Source organism: Theobroma umbraticum, unplaced genomic scaffold (assembly GCF_002168275.2).
Source record: "Theobroma umbraticum cultivar Fairchild unplaced genomic scaffold, ASM216827v3 scaffold_12.0, whole genome shotgun sequence".
In the NCBI taxonomy this organism is placed as follows: domain Eukaryota; kingdom Viridiplantae; phylum Streptophyta; class Magnoliopsida; order Malvales; family Malvaceae; genus Theobroma; species Theobroma umbraticum.
In genome coordinates this window covers 79,851-98,969 of record NW_018397272.1, presented here as the reverse complement: position 1 = coordinate 98,969, position 19,119 = coordinate 79,851, and the positions used below count along the sequence as shown (strand labels likewise).

The 19,119-nt window shown below is 34.5% G+C and overlaps 1 pseudogene; it reads left to right on the top strand.

Annotated features, from left to right (window-relative positions):
- Positions 1 to 22: 22 nt before the first annotated feature.
- LOC110426800 (ABC transporter B family member 15-like) lies at positions 23 to 6,597 on the top strand (annotated as a pseudogene).
- Positions 6,598 to 19,119: the final 12,522 nt, after the last annotated feature.

The following is a 19,119-nucleotide window of genomic DNA, read 5'->3' as shown; positions in this document are numbered from 1 at the left end:
AGAGGTTGGAGGCCCTGTGAAGAAGAAGAAAAATGGATCTATGCGCTCCCTATTCATACATGTGGATGGAATAGATATGGGGTTGATGGCGGTTGGCTTCATCGGAGCTGCTGCTGATGGCACTGTTTCACTGTTGATAATATATTTGATGGGCCGTATGTTTAACAATGTTGGTAGAGCTTCAGCTGCTGATATGCTCACCCACAATGTTCGCCAGGTACCCCTCTCCCTCTCTCTGACTCTCTCCCTAGTCCATCAGGTAGGCTTAAGAGTAAGGCTATGAGTGAATCAAGTCGGTTCTGACATAGTTATTTGAAGTACTTTTTTTATTAAAAACAAGCATTTCATGTCATTTCATTAATTAATGGATGTGTACAAAACTACCTCATGTTGCTAGTAAAGCAGCCAAATCATGTAGGACATGTCCCCAGCATGAGAAGTGCTGCCTATAATGCTAAAGAAACTACCTAAAACTAGCAGTACACCCGCTAACAGACACTAAAACAGAGCCATCGCCATTGATAGCCATACAGTGGCTCCATAAAAGCTCTCTGGCTAACAAAAATCCCAGCAAAGTGACTTCTTAGATGAGCTTCAAATTATCTGTACATTGATAACAAAAGGAAAAACGGGTCCTTTCTCTGGTCATTCAATTTCTGACCAAGAAGGAAAGTCTCCATCAATTTTCAAACCAGCAACAGGGCACGTAAACACATTGAAGTGCTTAACTTCATTGCTATATATATATATATATATAAAGTTTGCGTAATGTTAAAAGAGATAAAGTCTAGTTGAATTTTAGTTTGTTAATACTTGATCAGAAGAGTTACAGTTATAATTAAGTACTTACAAGCTTAATCAAGGAAAAGAAATTTCATTGTGCTTCACTATTTCCATAGAACATAACATATACAATTAAGTATACGAAATATAACCTGATATTCAGTATTTTACTTTATGTAGTATGACAAGATCGTCCTTTTAATTTGCTAATTTTGTGGGTAACAGGTGGCGCTGTCTCTGATTCTGACGGCCAGTGGGGGATGGTGTGGGTGTTTCCTAGGTAAGTTTGAAGTGAAAATGTTGTTATTCTCTCCCAAAGTACAGAGAAGTAACTAGGTATTGATTCTTTCTTTGTCCTCTCCAATTTTTGAATGTTTCAGAAGGATATTGTTGGACAAGAACAAGTGAAAGACAAGCCACAAGAATGAGAACTAGATAGTTGAAAGCTATGCTGAGGCAAGATGTAGGCTACTTTGATTTGAATGTAACTGCCACAGCAGAAGCAGTCACAAGTGTTTCCAATGATAGTCTTATAATTCAGCAAGTTATCAATGAGAAGGTTGTCAATGCTTCTAAATATTTATCTTATTATTGCTAGATTGTCATTATGCTTAAATAAATTTTAACCCCTTTTTTTGGTTAATTGAACTATTTCCACTTTCAAAACACCACTCAACCACTCTTTTTATTTGAGTTGTTTGTTGATTCATGGCTTCTCTACTATGTATCAGGTCCCAAATTTAATAGCAAAAGGTGTTACATTTGTTAGAACTTGCATAGCATCTTTTCTGATACTATGGAGATTAGCTCGTGGTTTTCCCTTTTGTTCTGCTGCTGGTGATTCCTGCTTTAATATATGGGAAAATTTTACCGAATCTTGTGGGGAAGATTAGAGTGGAGTATAACAAGGCCAGCACAGTAGCAGAGCAGGCAATATCTTCTATGAGAACTGTTTATGCCTTTGTTGGTGAAAGCAAAACCATAACTGAGTTCTCTGCAGCTCTACAAGGATCTGTGAAGTTGGGGTTGAGGCAAGGCTTGGCTAAAGGCTTGGCCATTGGAAGTAGTGGCATTACGTTTGCTATTTGGGCTTTCACTGCTTACTATGGTAGCAGAATGGTCATGTATCGTGGAGCTCAGGGTGGAACTGTTTTCATGGTGGGCACCTGCATTGCCATGGGTGGACAGTACGAGTTTTAACCTCAATAGTTCCCTCAAGAATTTTCAATTCCCAACCAAGATGCTACTTTAGATAGTGATAATATATATCTTAGTTTTCCATATAAATGCAACTACTTTCATGTCCTCCTCCCTTTTTGTACAGTGTTACGTCAGATTGTTAACATTTATTTCCTTACTGAACAGACAACTCGGTGCTAGTTTATGTAACCTGAAGCCTCTCTTCGAAGCATGTTCAGCTGCCGAGCGTATAAATGCAGAGATAAAAAGAGTCCCAAAGATTGATTTAGACAATATGGAAGGGGAGATTTTAGACAAAGTTTTAGGAGAAGTTGAATTCAAACATGTTGAATTTGCATACCCCTCAAGGCCTGAGAGCATAATTTTCAAGAATTTTTGTCTCAAAATTCCGACAGGAAAGACTGTGGCCTTGGTGGGTAGTAGCAGATCAGGAAAATCCACAGTGATTTCATTGTTGCAAAGGTTCTATGACCCACTTGGAGGAGACATACTTCTTGATGGGATTTCTATTCATAAATTGCAGCTAAAGTGGTTAAGGTCGCAGATGGGGTTGGTGAGTCAAGAGCCTACACTGTTTACAACAACCATTAAAGACAACATTCTCTTTGGCAGGGAGGATGCTGGAATGGAAGAGGTTATTGAAGCTGCTAAAGCTTCCAACGCCCATAATTTCATATGCTGGTTGCCTCAAGCTGCTAAAGCTTTTGTATTTATTTGCTTGTATCAGCATCTCCACTAAAATACACATTGTTCATATAGGCATATATTATCATACAAGCCTAACATACCAAAAGGAGAAAATGACAAGCCGCAGTTCTATTAAGAATTGTGAACAAAAAGGTTCTCCAGCATTTGCAATACACATATATATATTTATAGTATATATATAAACAATTAAAATAAGTGCAGGAGATTTCATCTAGCTTGTAACCTGTCCTATACAGCAATCATCAGATTGGTTCATATGTCATTTAGAACACAGTATGTTAAGCAAGCCAATCTGTTGTTAGATATAATTAGTAAAATAGGTCCTTTGACTTCTGTTAACTTGTAAACTGAGCAATTACTTTTTTCTTTATTCATTAAGAATCTGTCATCCTTGGCATATATTGATCAGGACTATCTATGGATCACATATGATCTAATGATTAAGTTTTACGAATAAACAGGTTTGCGAGAGAGGGGTTCAAATGTCTGGGGGACAGAAACAGAGAATTGCCATAGCAAGAGCCATGATAAAGGCACCCAAAATCCTCTAGCTTGATGAGGCGACAAGTGCATTAGACTCTGAATCTGAGCGTATTGTGCAAGAAGCTCTTGACAAGACCTCTCTTGGACGTACAACTATTATCATTGCCCACTGCCTTTCTACCGTTAGACATGCAGATTTAATTGCCATTGTCCAAGATGGCCAGGTCATGGAAACCGGGTCACATGATGAATTAATGATAAATGAGAGGGGTTTTATCCCATGCTAGTCCAACTTCAAGAAACAGAAAAAGAAAAGAGTCCAAGAAAAAGGGGATACAGATTTAGCCATAAATGCCTCATCTTATATAACAAACGTGGACAGCAATAATGCTAGCACTCATAAACTTTCTTCAGCTAGTGGGACAAGTTCTGCCAATTCTGTAGCACCAAACCATGCTTCACTAGATGGAGATATCAATGTCGAAGATCAAAAATCCTCTGCACCATCTTTTAGGAGATTGTTGGCTTTGAATTCACCAGAGTGGAAACAAGCAACCTTGGGATGCTTGGGTGCAGAATTATTCGGTGCAGTGCAACCACTTTCAGCTTTCACAATGGGGTCAATGACATCAATATTTTTCCTCACAGATCATGGTGAAATTAAAGAAAAGACAAAGGTTTATGCTTTAAGTTTCGTTGGGTTGTCATTGTTTTCGCTCATAATTAATGTTATTCAGCATTATAATTTTGCTTACATGGGGGAGTACTTGACAAAGAGGACTAGAGAGAGGATGCTCTCAAGGATACTGAGTTTCGAAGTTGGTTGGTTTGACCAAGATGAGAATTCAAGTGGCACTATTTACAGTAGGCTAGCAAAAGATGCTAGTGTGGTATGTTCTTCTTTCCATTTTCCTACATTTTTTTATGTTAGCATGTTCTACTTGAATCATATACCATTGCTTAGCTCACCAACTTTGTTTAAACATCTAGCTCTAGGTTGTATGAATCTTCAACAAGACAGGAACAACATGATTTATTTAATCACGTGTGAATCAGCAATGTAACCCCTTGCCATATCATATCTCTATCTGATCTAAAAATATTCTGTATGACTAGTAAAATTTTCAATAAATAACAACTTGAAAACTGAAGTACTAGCTCAAACTTCAAGCCATTTCTTTGAAAGTAAGTTAATTCTCTTGTAATCAACCTTGAACTACAATAATACTGACATTTTGCTTTGCACTAATTGGGACATTGCTTTGAGTGTTTGGTGTAAAAACTAGTTGCAACTAGTTAGAAACAATGGCTGATTCCAAACTTTTTACTTTGTTTCTTTGTCTGGTTTGTGGTTGCAAGCAGCCTTCTTTAGCTTTACTTTTGTATTCAACAAATTGCTTAGTCATCTGGGGAAGAAAACAATTGTCTTGTTCGAATTAGGAATTTGTGAGCCAATCTCCTTTATATCTATTTGGCTCCTTTCTTTTCACAATTAATCACTATTAGACATCTCTCTTTGTCTCCCAAGTCCTAATCCTTACAATGATAAGATCTACTATGTGAAGTCTATGTTTATTCTAAATTATAACTACTAGACTACGGCCATGAAATCACTTAACATTCCTTCTAATCTAATGTGGCTATAAAATCAGACTTTTACTACTTTGCTGAATTAATATAAGAATTGAACCAAATAAGCATTCTTTATTAAAAGCTCAACCATGGCACGAAATACAATTTTGAAGAAGCATTCCAACGCAGCATCCCATTCTTCTAAGGGTCTTTCAGGTTATGATCTGCCTAAAGGCTATGAAGTCTCTATTTTAGGTTTAAAGAAGTAAAAAAGTTAGAACTTCTATACCTTAAAATACTAGTAATAGATAAAATGGTAATTTTTCTTCTTGTTGGAACAGAAACGTTACAACCGAAAGATATTTAATAACATTTTCCATTACCACTTACACATTAGTAAGAGTTCACTTTTCAACATGCTTGGTTGTAGACTTTGCCTAAATATATTATCTCTAATATTTGCAGGTGAGATCTTTAGTGGGTGACCGAATGTCTCTTCTTAGGCAAACCATCTCAAGTGTTACCCTAGCTTCTGTGATGGGCTTATTCATTGCATGGAGACTTGCCGTTGTCATGATTGCAGTCTAACCCCTCATCATCGTCTGCATGTACACTCGTAAGGTCTTACTCAAAAGCATGTCCAAAAAAGCCATCAAATCCCAAGAAGAAAGCAGTAAGCTTGCTGTTGAGGCAGTGTCTAACCACCGTACCATCACTGCATTCTCATCCCAAGATCAAATTCTAAAAATACTGGAAAAAACCCATGAAGGTCCAAGAAGAGAGAACGTTAGACAATCTTGGTTTGCAGGTCTTGGACTTGGATCAGCTCAATTTCTTACATTATGCATTATGGCCTTCGATTTTTGGTATGGTGGCAAACTCATCTCTCAAGGATATATCAATTCAAAAGCACTCATCGAAACATTCCTCATCTTGGTTAGCACCGATTATGTCATATCTGAAGCTGCAAGTATGACATCAGACTTGGCCAAGACTACTAATGTTGTTGGATCTTTGTTTGCTATATTAGACCAATGTACGAGAATTGAACCTAACAACTCTAATGGTTATCTTGCTGAAGAAATTACAAGAGGTGTAGAAATATGTGACATAGATTTTTCATATCCAGCTAGGCCTAATTTGATCATCCTGAAAGACTTTTCGATCAACATTGAAGCCGGGAAATCAGCAACATTGGTAGGACAAAGTGGATCTGGCAAATCAACAATCATTAGTTTAGTCGAGAGATTTTACGACCCTCTCAAGGGAGTAGTGAAGGTTGATGGGAGAGATATAAGGTCATACCACGTAAGGTCATTGAGGAAACACATAGCACTTGTTAGCCAAGAGCCAACATTATTTGCTGGTACAATAAGGGAAAACATTTTGTATGGAGCATTGGATTTTGATAAAATTGATGAATCTGAAATCATCGAAGCTGCTAAAGTAGCCAATGCACATGATTTCATTGTTGGCCTAGCCAATGGTTATGATACGTGGTGTGGAGATAAAGGAGTGCAGCTATCTAGGGGCCAAAAGCAACGGATTGCCATAGCGGGAGCCATATTGAAAAATCCAACAATATTATTGTTAGATGAGGCTACTAGTGCACTTGATAGTCAATCTGAGAAAGTGGTGCAAGAGGCATTGGAGCGTGTGATGGTGGGAAGGACTAGTGTGGTTGTGGCACATAGCCTAAGTACCATAAAAAACTGTCATCTCATTGTTGTGTTAGACAAAGGGAAGGTGGTGGAGAAAGGGAGCCATTCAAATTTGTTGGCCAAGGGGCCAACAGGAGCTTACAACTCTTTGGTTAATCTTCAAAGAGGAACAAATAATTCTACTCAGTGAATTGAATGAGTTGTTCAGACCAAAAATATATAGTCGAGAACGTTTGACACATAAATAGTTTAGGTAAAATCCAAAATGCCATTTGAAATGCTACAAAAGGATACTTTGGTCTTTCTTATTTCAAAATGATATTTTTGGTCCCTAATTCTTAACATTGTTAGCCAATGTTAAGAACAATTATATCCAATACTACTGCACATCCTATTTACTAGAGGGATCATGATCGGTGCATGGACCTACGTATGTATAGCCTAATAAGCCTAAGTAAGCCTAATTAATAATGCATGGGCTAGTTATCGATCGCATACACATAAGTTTTCATTCACAAATAAGGAGATGCAAATGATTCATCAAGTCCACCACATTACAGAACTTCTCAATGTAAAGTATGGTTTTTATCACATTTCATATAAATATTTACAATGTCATAACAGTTGTGATCCGACATGCATCCTGTGCCTATATTGCTATGGTGCATCCACCATAGTCTTATTATTTAGAAGCACCCATATTTGGGGCTCAACATAATGTGCAGAAGCATAAACAAGTATGAGTATATCAACATTTATTTACACAACTAGTTCATTATCAACACAATAGTTTAAAGACTCGACTTGACACACTATGGAGTGTAATGACATTAAAAGGCTGGAAGGAAGGCTTTAGCACACCTACCTCAAATGAGCTGGGTTACTACTTCATAAGTCACCTAGCCAAGCAAGCCATTGATCTGTAAAATAAAATAGGGGAAAAAAGTGTGTATCAAAAAGACTTTTTGAGTGGATACAAGGAAGGAGACAAGCCAGGGGGAAGAGTTTTTGCAATAAACCATACTTTTCAAAAACAAGATGAATTTCATAAATATTCACATAAGTCTTTTAATCGTCAATAGTTATATTTCAAGACTTTTCATAAATGCATTTCAAACCTAATATGCATTTGAAAGTTAATAAACATTTAAATGCTCCATTTACAAAACATTTGGAAGGAAAAAACTAGAGAATGGGAGAGCTTATGAATCCACAAGTTCATTGTTACTTAGTCATCACATGAAAGCATCAACAGATACTTAATCATCTCATTAACCCACATGAGGACAATAATTATCAACTCACCACACATAGTTGCTACAATAGACAATATATATAAAAGAAGAGTTAATTCATACCATTGTCATAAGATAAAGGGAGGATGGGTAATTTACCCAATCTAACTTTGTGGTATTCTTACCCCACACCGGGTTTTAGGAAAGGAAAAGGTAGGTACATTTGCCCAACTAGACCTTGTGGTATTCTTGCCCTCACGCTAGGCTTTAAAGGGGAAGTGATGGGTACATTCGCCTAACTAGACCTTGTGGTATTCTTACCCCCACACCAGACTCTAAAGGGAAAAAGATGGATACATTCGCTCAACTAGATCCTGTGCTATTCTTACCCTTACACTACGCATTAGAAAGGGACAAGAATGGGTACATTCACCCATTTTGGTCTTATGGTATTCTTACCCCAACACCAAGCTTTTATACAAGTCACATCTTACTGAGTAACCACACAATAATCAACTAAAAGGCAAGCATTTATACATCATTTCATGACATTCATCCATTTGATTCATAATGGGTATCATAATATTCACATAATCCTTAAACAGTGGATGCTTACTCATGTATTTTCACTATTCATTTTTGTGAAACTATAGTTATCACATTCACCTTGACCCTTAGGTTTCTCTATGGTTTACATTAGATCATATGCTTTAGTGGTTTCCTTATTATCCTATAATCACATTTATTTGGGTGGTTATCTATCAATCCACCTAGTACTCATTTTAGCCATGCACCAATTGTGCAACAAACATTTAGTGAAGGAATATTTAAGTGAAAACATTTGAAAGGGCTTATCCCCTTGTTGAAAATTAATATATAATAGAGATTTAATACATAGTAGTTTAAAAACTTCATTAAAAACATTTATTCACACACAATTTGGTTTATCCAAAACATTTTAATGTGTAAATCATGTAAGGTAATTTCATCAATAATTGATGCTTAGCTTTACCATATAAAGCACTTAAAGTGGTATACCCACTTACCTTGACAAGAAGCATAAAGTACTTAAAGTGGTGTACCCACTCAATTTGATAAGAAGCATATTCTTTTCCTAAGCTTCGTGTCATCAAAATTTTGCTCATCTATAATCTCGAGCTCTAGCAATCACCTATCACAACAATTCTAGAATAAATCCCCATTTTTCCATCAAACCCATTTATTCGAAACTCATATTTTTCATTTCATACTAATAACCACAATACTTCAAAGCCAAATCTTATATAATGAAACTTCAATCATTTTTACCTTCTCAACCTTATTGAAGAACAAAAACCCTTAAAATGCTCGCTTAAATTTGAATTAAATGAACTAAAATTTACAAAACCCTTGAGTTAGGTTGAAACATTGTGATTAAAACCCAAAAAATGCCAAAAATTACATTAGATTTGAGTTTGGAAGGTTGAAGTTTTGTCCAATAGGGTTTTAAAAGGTTAAAGGAGGGTTTAGTGGTTGTTGAGGACGAGTTGAAGGCTCAAAAAATGTAAAATGAAGGTTAAGGCTTATTTTTAGCACTTTATATACTAATATGCCAAAAAGGCACTGTAGTTGACTACTCAAATTTTGTAGTCGACTATGGCTATGTTTTCTTCAAGAATCTCATGTTTTTTGCTATAGGATTTACTTCTAACCATTAGAGGTCGATCCTTCAAGTTCAAACTTGCTAAAATACATTCTTTTGACTTCTTCTTTCAACCATTTCTTCAACTATCATTCATCCATGAACATAACACAATAATAAGGAAGGATTTACATCAAATGACAAGAAATTGTCCCAAATAATCATCACCCATGCATAATTCATTAAAGTTCAAGTTTTCACAATATGAAAAATTGAGGTTTCACATTCTCTCCCATTTCAAAAAATTCATCCTTGAATTTAAATTAACATACTACTCTAAACTACTAATAATAGATATGAGTACTTTGCCCTTATCTCATCCTCGGGCTGCCACATCACTTTTTCACTAGAGTGATTTCACCATTGCACTTTTATTAAGGTTATCTCCTTGGAGTGAAGTTTCTTTACTTGCTTATCCAATATGGCCATAGGCTCCTTTACATAACTCAAGTAATTTTCCAATGAAATGGTCTTATGTCAAATCTCGTGAGACGAGTCTAGATGGTACTTCTTAAGCACTAAAATGTGGAAAACTAGGTGAATGCTACCAAGATTTAGCGAAAGTGCTAGTTTATAAGCTATAATGCCAATCTTCTCAAGGATCTTAGATAGGCCAACATATGTTGGGCTCAATTTGCCTTTCTTGCGAAATTTCTTAATGCCCTTGGTTGGCAAAACTCTAAGAAACACATAATTACCAACCTCAAACTTTAAATCTTGACATCTATGGTCGACTTATGACTTTTAATGGCTTTGAGCCACTAACATTCTCTCTCTAATCAATTGTATTTTGTCGGTGGTTTTTTGGACCATTTTTGATTGTAGCAATTTCCACTTACCAACCTCAAACCAACATATGAGTGACCCACACCATGTCCGTATAATGCCTTATAAGGCACCATCTAAATGGTGGACTGAAAATTCTTATTATAGGCAAACTCTACCAATGGCAAGTGTTGGTCTCAAGTGACTCCAAAGTCTACGATACAATATCTTAACATATCTTTTAAAGTCTGAATAGTCCTCTTAGATTACCCATCTGTTTGTGGATAGAAAGTAGCACTAAAGTTCAACTTAGACCCCAAAGCTTCTTGAACTTTCTCCCAAAATCGACTAGTAAATTGGGTACCTTTAACTAATACTATAATTATTGGAACTCTGTGCTATTGCACTATCTCATCCATGTACAATCAAGCATCTTATGCCACTTCAAAGGTGGTCTTCACCAAAAACAAATGAGGGGACTTGGTTAATCTATCCACTATCACCTAAATATAATCATACCCTCACTTTTATGTGATAGTTTAGTCACAATATCCATAAAGATATGTTCCTTTTTGCTCTCAAGAATAGGTAAGGGCTATAACAGGACAATAAGCCTCTGATGCTTTACATTAATCTATTGGCACATTAAACATTTGGCCATATACTCAGCTACATATTTCTTTAGGCCTTCCCACCAATACATTTCCCTTAAGTCATGGTGCATGTTTGTGGTGCCTAGGTGTACTACATATGTTGCCACATGGGCTTCCTTTAAAATCTCTCATCTTAAATCATTAATAACAAGCACATACACTCTTGATTCATATCTAAGTAATCTATCAATGCCTCTAGTAAGCATATATCTTTTCCTCCTTTGGTATCTTTCAAAGTGTTGGTTTCATTGGTGTGCTAGAGGGGAGTGAATAACATTCAAAATTTTAAGGTTAGCGCTTTTTAGCTTGTGAAGCTCGTAATTAATTAGAGGAAGGAAAATTTAAAACTTGTTATAGTTAAAACACACCAAGTAAGGAAAGTTAAAGAGAAATGGATAATGCACAAGTATTTATAGTGGTTCGGTCTCCTTGACCTACATCCACTACTTGATCTCCCAATCAAGGATTTTCAACCCAACTTCACTATATCAATGGAATTAATAGCTTCCACCAATCTTTTACAAGATGAGCTTTTAACCCAAGCTTTAATCCTTTACAATAGGCTTTAATGTGCTTCCACACTCTAGTTTGTCAAGAAAAAAATATGAAAAAGAAGTACAAATGATTACCTTTATAGATCTATAAAATGACTACAAGTAAGCTCAAACACTTATCTAGAATAAAAATGAAAAACAAGTGTTTTTGGTGAAGGTTCTTTGGCTTTTTGCTCAAAATGGCTCTTTGGTGCTTTCATCTTCCATTCTTTGATCGTTGGAGCACCCTTTTATACTTGAGGATTCAAAGTTTGTTGTTTAGGATAGATTCTAGCCATTAAGAACAACTCTGATGTCATTCTAGCCGTTATTTTGTCCTTTAGTGTTTAAATTCAAATACACAAATGGAGTTTCGCTAACTGGTTACAGGCAAGCTCTAACTGATTACAACTTTTTGCTTTACACTATTTGGTAGCTCTATTCACTATGTTAATAGGTTAGAGGAAACTTTAATTGATTAGAAACTTTTATTTTTCATTCTTCTTTACATAATACTTCCTTTAATTGGTTAACTTTTCTTTTAACTAGTTGAGGCTTCACTTCTTTCGACTTTAATCTATTAAAATTAGCTTTAATCAATTATAAAATGTTTGAATTTTGAATTTCTCCATTTTAACTCGCTTCAATTGTCAATCTTACTTTACATTTGGATTTTGGTGCTTAAAGGTGCTAAGGTCTTATGCTCTAATCGATTATCCAAATTCTTTAACTGTTAGCATGCCTCTATTTTTAGCCTCTAAAACCTTTTTAATTAGTTAAGCCTAGTGCTAACTAATTAAAGCTTTTCTATCTTGCTTTTGTCTAGCGTCCAGTTATACCTTAACTAGTTAAGGCTCCACATTAATCAGTTAATGAGCTTTTGTTTTTACTAGCCTTTTTCTTCTTCCTCACTTTAATTGATTAACCTACCTTCTTAGTGAACTTGCCTCTAATCAACTATTTTACTAAAGGAATTAACTTTATCCTGCACACTTAAATAGTGAAGATAGAAATTAGTGAATAAAGAATGTTTTGTTATTATAAAAAACAAATGGAGTCAACATTCTCCCTTTTTTTTGATGATGACAAAATATTCCTAGATTAAAAGTGCAATACCTTTAAAACAATTAAGTTCTATGTGCAGATTTGGGGATTGTTCCCCCTAGATATATGTTCCCCCATTAATATGTACATAAAAGTAAAATATTGTATATGTTTGTGCGTTAGGAACACTAAGAGCATATCTATGTACAAATATATTCACATAAATATAAGCATTTAACATATGAGCATGGATATAATCATCCAACATAAGCAATATCCTTAAGCACATGTTCAACATTTTAGCATAAAAAAATATAAACATTGTTTAAAAACACAGCACAAAAACATACACATTATTCAACCTAGTCCTTCTTTCTATTTCGCCTTTTTTTCTCATTAATCAAAAGAAGGTTCTAAGGTTGTATTGTATCTAATCAAAGTCTAAGGAAGACTCATTCATTAATGATTCATCAATTTTTAGGTGAACATTTAGAGGAGCAACATGAAGGGAATGAAGGGATTTAGGTTTAGATGAGGATGTAGAAGATATAAGTTCAGGGGATGTAGATTTGAAGGTTGGCTCGGTAGTGGACTTAACTATCTAGGCAGATTTCCTCCTTCTAAAGATTTTGGTCTTTATGGCCATTGTTTTTCTTCATTTTCTAGTAGCTTTCTTGGAAGATGACCCAACAACTACTGCCTTGCCCTTATTCTAATCTAGTTGTATTGTACTTTCCTCCTTATCTTTTTGTGTTGACTAAGCTTCCTATTCCATTTTCTCTTCTTATTTAGCTTGATCAGTTGCAGTTTCCTTGAGTATTTTAGTACTAAAATTTGAAAGCAAGATACCTTTAGATTTTTCAATAGGATTCTTATTTGCTTTTGTAGCAGCTTGGTTTCCTTTATTCAAATTTTGACCTCACTTTTTATTTTTTCCTATTTTTGTTTTTGGATCATGTTCCTTTCCCATTTCTTCATCCTCTTCTTTTTGTACTTCTTCAATTAATTTTTCTTCAAGACCCACTTCAACATTTTGCTTTTGGTTTTCATTCTTAGCTATTTCTTTCACAATCTCATCCTCATGGTCAGATGCATGTAAATCAAACTGCTTTGTGGTTGGTTTTTCACTTGACACACTTACGGTTATGGCTTGATGGTAAGAAGTAAGGGGTTTGGTTCCCTTTTCTTTGAGAAAGAGATCTTCAATGCGTTGTAGTATTACCTTAATTTGGACCATTTTCTCAACTTGTTCAATCAACTTCCTATCAATCCTCATTAAAAGATTGAACACCATTTCACTCTAAAGGGAGGGTTGGCTGACTCTTGAGTGATGTGTGAAGGGCGTATCTATTTCAGCGAGTACTATAGTGCCTTTAATGGATTTAATGCATTATTTTCTCTTTAGCTTGTATCCCATCTTTAACACATTACCTAACAAGATTCCTTGATCTTTGCTCTTCATCCAATTTGCCTAAAACCTGATGCTTCAAATCATTTCTCACTAAACAAAGGATAAGATGATGTTGCCATATGGTAGATTTTCTTTGTCTCCTAAATATGTTTCTTTGATTCTTTTAATCACAAACCTGGCTACATTTAATGGGATCTTATTGCAAGTTGACTCCATTGGCTAGAGATCTGGAGCACTCACATAACCAAAGCTGCTGCTTCTTCCATAAAGTGTGGAAGTAATGAAGTAGTGAAAGATTCTTGGCTAAGCATTTTTAATGTCACTGGCATAACTCTTAAATGGTAATTTCTCTTTTCTAGTAGTCATTGTTTTCCAAATAGGGCTAGGATTATATTTCTCTAGAAACTTAAACTCACCTATCTCAAATTCTGTTTTCAAAAACTTTCTTAAATCTTTGGCAGTGATTTGAAATTCTCTTCTACTTTGAAAAACATTTAAACCATCTTCTATAAACTCCTTTTGACTAACCAATTCATTCTTATTCAGGGTAATACTAGAATAGAATTAAAATTCCTTAACTAGTGAGGGCCTATATGCCTTGTCTCCAAAGGTACTCAAATCTTTCAACTTTAATTCATCAAAATACTTTAGCAAATCACTATTAACAATAAACACTTCATCACAGCTCGGCTAATCAAAAAATTTCCTAGAAGAAATAGTTGCATTTTCTATCTTTTGAAACCTATCAACATAAAGCTTATTTCTAAATTGAGAGGTTAAGGTGTTACCCTTTCTGATGGAAGCTTCTGCTTCAACAATCCCTTTTATATTTCTTGACATTTTCTTTTGACTCTCCCCTTTATTCTCTGCTAAAAGACCTTGAGTGATTTTGCTCTTTTTATTTGATGGAATAAGAGGGGAATCTTTAACCACTTTCTTCTTTTTCCTTTGTATGAGACCATGTGTGAGAGAAATGTTTTAGCTATGGGTTTTTCTAATGGTGTGGGCTTAAGGTTTCTCAAGTTTTAGAGAGTTAAGGAAAAAGTGAATGGACTTCAGATGATGAAGGTGTCTGGGAGTTTGATTTTTTGGAGATGGGTCTTTAAAGAAATTGAAATGTATTCAAAAGAGGTTTTAACTGGTTATCCCATGTTTTGAGTGGGAGGTTTCCTGTGCATCTCGCTTCTCATTTTTTTTGTTGAAATTTTTCTCACCCTATCAGTTTTCCCATTAACTAAGGTGCTCTAATCGATTAAAGTAGGCTTTAACTGATTACTATGTTTTTGACTTGGAACCTTTCTAACCACAGAATTCCATTAATTGGTTAAGGGACCTTTTCACTCATTAATACCCCATTGACTAAAATTGACTACCTTAACACATAATTGTTTTAATTGATTAGGGAAGTCTTTAACTAATTAATATGAATCTTATCTTCTTTCTAAGGTCCTTTTAACTAATCAAAACATTATCTAATCAATTACACCAGGAAATAAACACATTTATCATGCTATATATCATCAAAAACATGATGAACTTAGCTCATTCATACTTCATTAACATTTAGCATTCCTAATTTTCCCATAATTCTACAAAATTGATCTTCATTCAATGGTTTTGTTAAAATATCAACTAATTGATGCAAGCTGTTCACCAAATATATTTACTATCTTATGTAAGCATATGATCTCTAATGACTTGATATCTAATTTCTATGTGCTTAGTTCTTGAATGTTGAACATGATTTTTAGAGATATTTATGGTACCCATGTTGTCACAATATATAGGAACTTTCTACATAGCCATTCCAAAATCATTTAGTTGTTGCCTAATCCATTATATTTTTACACAATAACTACGTAGTGAGATATAGTCAGCTTTAGTAGTTGATAGAGCAATAGAATTTTGTTTCTTGCAAGATCAAGGCACAAGCATGTTTCCAAGGAATTAACAAGTACCACTAGTACTTTTGCGATTAGTTGTGCTGCTAGCAAAATCAACATCAGAATAGCCAAGAAAATTAAAAAAAGATTCTTTTGGATACTATAGGCCTAAACCATGAGTATCCAAGAGATATATAAAAATCCTCTTCACTGCAGTTAAAGGTGATTCCTTGGGACATGATTGGAATCTTGAACGTAGGCAAATACTAAACAAAATTTCAAGTATTGTTGTAGTTAAGTAAACAAGTGAGCAAATCATACCTCTATAGACCTTTTAGTCCATATCTTTTCGTATATCATCTTTGTCAAGCTTTATGGAAGGACTCAAAGGAGTTCCAATTGATTTCATATTCATCCCACCAAATTTCTTCAGCATTTCTTTTGTATATTTCTCTTGGTTGATGATATTTACTTATACTCTTTTCCAAGGTGTGTTTTCCATTATTTAAAACAAAACATTTCCTTTGTAAAGCTCATAAGGGGCTTTAGAAATCATAGCTCTAATGGAAATTCTATTCAAAATATAAGCTGTAGTGTTCATAGCTTTAGCCCAAAAATATTTTAGCAAGTTGTTTTCACAAAGCATTGTTCTTGCCATTTCTTTTAAAGTCCTATTTTTTCTTTCAACCACTCTATTTTGTTGTGGAGTTTTAGGAACAGAAAATTTATGGTCAAAACTATTTTCATTGCAAAATATTTCAAAGTTATCATTTTCCAATTGACCACCAAGGTACTTCTAACATTGACAATAGTGAGACCGTTTTCATTTTGAACTCTCTTACAATGTTTAATAAAAGTTGGTGATGCATCATCTCTGTGAGCATGAAAATACACCCATATATATTTAAAGTAATAATCTACAATAACAAAGCCATTTGACTTGCCTCTTAGACTAGCAACAGTGATTGGTCTAGAAGAGTCAACATGAAATAGTTCAAATGGTCTAGAAGTTGATAGATTTTCTTAGATTTAAATGAGATTCTACCTTGTTTCTTAAATTGACATGCATCACAAACTTTGTCATTTTCAAAGGATATCTTTAGAAGTTCAATGACTAGGTTTTTTCTTAAGAGTTTTGATATAATATGCATACTAGCATGTCCTAGTCTTCTATGCCACAACCAACTATCACATACATCATTGGCAATAAAACAAGGTTCAATAGACTCAATTTCATCAAGAAAAATAACATACTTGTTCTTAATTATTTTACTAATGAATGCTACTTTGTTACTGTCAACATTAATCACTTGACATCCATAGGAATCAAAACATACCTTTTATCACAAAGTTGACTAATACTAAGCAAGTTTGTTTCAATCCTTTAACAAATAAAACATGCTTGATTTGAGTTTGAGATGTGTTATGGTTCCAATTTCTTGGATAATACCTTTTGAGTCATCAACAAAAGAAACACTACCACTTTTGTTTCTATCAAGCTTACCAAACAAGTTCTTATTTCCTTTCATATGCATTAAGCAACCACTGTCCAAGTACCAAGGTTGCCTTTCGTTTGGTTGAGCTTTAAAACATTTGTCCTTTTGCCCTTGCTTAACCTATGAAATAAATTTTTAATTTTTATTTATAGGTGCCCATACTTTGATGGGTCCTTGGGGGTTAGCTAACATATGAGATCCTTTCAGCACCTAAACTAATTTCGTTTTTGGGAAGTCTACTTTCATTGTGATAATAATTATAAGATAAGTGTCCTTTTTTGCCTCACACATAGCAACGTTGAAAAGATGCTTTATTTTTCCTTCTAACCATTGTAGTTTTCTTTGGTTTCTCTTCAATTTCAAATTTTAGTATTGATTTCTCCTTCATTGAAGCTTTAAAAGTAATATTTTCATCCACTACCTTTTATAAGGCTATATTTTTGCACTCTAGTTTCAACTTCAAGAGTTTAAAATCAGTTTTGTACTGTTTAAGTTCAATTTGAAGCATATTTCTTTGAGAAAAAAATAAAGTTATACTCATGCTTGATTTTCTCTAATTCATCATCTAAAGCTATAGCTTTCTTCCTCATAGATTAATATTTTAAAGTAAGTTTTTCAAATTCAGCATATTAGCATTCATACTCTTCTTAAAGTTCATCATAAGAACTATCACAAGAGTTAGATGTTACCTCAATTGCCTCTTCTTTTGCCATCAAGCAAAAGTTTGCCCTTTCCTCCAACTTTACTTTATCTTCTTCTAAATTTGAAAAATCACTATCAAACCATGTTGCTACCACTATTGCTCCTTTTGGTTTCTTCATTTTCTTTGAAGTTCTAGCTTGAGTAATGAGCATTCAAATTTGAAGTGTTTAGATTTTTTACATTAAAATAGACCATTTCTTCTTTTTTGCTGAGATCATCCTTAAGCTTGTTTTTCTAAGAAGAACGTTGATCCTTTTTGAAATTTTTTCTCCCAAACCTTTTGCCTTGTTGTCCCATCATCTTTCTAAATCTTCTTGCCATTATGGCTAATTCTTCATCATCATCACTTGACAATTCTTCTAATTTTTCCTAAAGTGTGTTAATCTTGGGTGCAAGATTTTCGTTTTTTATTAGACTTTTTTCATTTCCTCCTCTTTTTCTTCTTCTTTCATTTCAAGTTCATGTGTGAGGAATAAGATACAAATTTCATCAAGTGTGACCACATTAAGATCTTTGGCCTCTTGGATGGTAGTGACTTTAGGTTTTCAACTTTTTGGGAGGCATTTAACTAATCTTTTCATTAACTCATGTTCACGAATGGTTTTCCCAAGTTGATTGAGCTTGTTTGCAATGTTGGTAGACCTATCGAACATGTTTGAAATGTCTTCACGTTGTTCTATTTTGAACATTTGATAATTATGGGTGAGTAAAGCAATTTTGGACTCCTTCACTTGTAAAGTTCTTACATGAATGACCCTAAGTTTTTTCCAAATCTTTTATGCTGTGGTATAGCTAGAGATTTTATTGAATTCAATGGGAGTCAATGAACAATGGAAGGTATTGATAGCTTTAAAGTTGGTTTGAACCTTTTTTACCTCATCTTCAGCCCACTTAGCTCTTGGTTTGGGTATTCTTTGTCTTGTGACAAAACTAGGTGAGTTGGGAATGTAAGGGCCTTTTGTGATCATATCCCACATTTCATAATCTAGGGCTCTAATATAGATAGACATTTTAATGCTCCAATAAGCATAATTTGATCCATCAAATAGAGGAGGCCTATTTGTGGATAGACTTTTAGCAATAATAGACTTTTGTAAAACCTTGTGGATCTCTTTTAAAGATGTTAAGCTTTAATCTTGAGAATTTGGCTTTGATACCACTTGTTGGTCTTATTGGCATGCTAAAGAGGGTGAGTAGCACTAAAAATTTTAAGGTTAGGCCTTTTTAGCTTGTAGAGCTCCTAATCAATTAGAAGAAGGAAAATTTAAAACTTGTTATAGTTAAAAGACACCAAGTAAGGAAGGGTAGA